The following is a 965-nucleotide window of genomic DNA, read 5'->3' on the forward strand; positions in this document are numbered from 1 at the left end:
GGTTGACATCTCTGAAAAACTTCTTTTTCCTATTAGGATCCATGTCTGCAGGAATCTCTCCACAGACTTTGTAGTTAACCACATCCGCATACCAGGGCATACTCTCTGAATTGACTGCTAGACATTGAAGCTCCTTCATAGCCATTCCTGTTTGATGCATCTTCTTGCATATCTCAACAACCATAAGATGTTCTTCAGGCATAGAGTCATCAATAGGGATTGGATCTTCTATTCTCATTCTGGACAGATGATCAGCAACGCCGTTCTCTATCCCCTTCTTGTCAACAATCTCCATATCAAACTCCTGGAGTAGAAGTATCCATCTCAGCAGTCTCGGTTTGGTATCCTTCTTGGAGTATATATGCCTAAGCGCAGCATGGTCTGTATAGACTACCACTTTTGATCCCACCAAGTAACTTCTGAATTTCTCAAACGCAAAGACTACAGTCAAGAGCTCTTTCTCTGTTGTTGCATACCTCTCTTGTGTCTCATCAAGGGTTCTGCTCGCATAGTAGATGACATGCAGCTTCTTCTCTATTCGCTGCCCCAACACAGCTCCTACTGCATAATCTGAGGCATCACACATTATCTCAAAAGGATGATCCCAGTCTGGAGCTTGGACTATTGGTGCTGAGACTAATGCTTCCTTGATCTTGTTGAAAGCTTTCAGACAGCTCTCATCAACGACAAACTCGACCTCCTTGCATAGCAGTCTTGTAAGGGGTCTTGCAATTTTTGAGAAGTCCTTGATGAATCTTCTGTAAAACCCAGCATGCCCAAGGAAACTCCTTATATCCTTGACTGACTTGGGAGGCTGCAACTGCACCATGACCTCAATCTTTGCTTTATCAACCTCAATCCCCTTCTCTGATACCTTGTGTCCCAACACTATCCCTTCGTTCACCATGAAGTGACACTTCTCCCAGTTGAGCACCAGGCTTGTCTCCTCACATCTTGCTAATACC

General features: G+C 44.2%; 1 pseudogene; it reads right to left on the reverse strand.

Moving 5' to 3' along the window:
- LOC111829419 overlaps positions 1–965 on the reverse strand; it is a 5,604-nt pseudogene that overhangs the window by 1,094 nt on the left and 3,545 nt on the right.

Source organism: Capsella rubella, unplaced genomic scaffold (assembly GCF_000375325.1).
Source record: "Capsella rubella cultivar Monte Gargano unplaced genomic scaffold, Caprub1_0 scaffold_7, whole genome shotgun sequence".
NCBI lineage: Eukaryota > Viridiplantae > Streptophyta > Magnoliopsida > Brassicales > Brassicaceae > Capsella > Capsella rubella.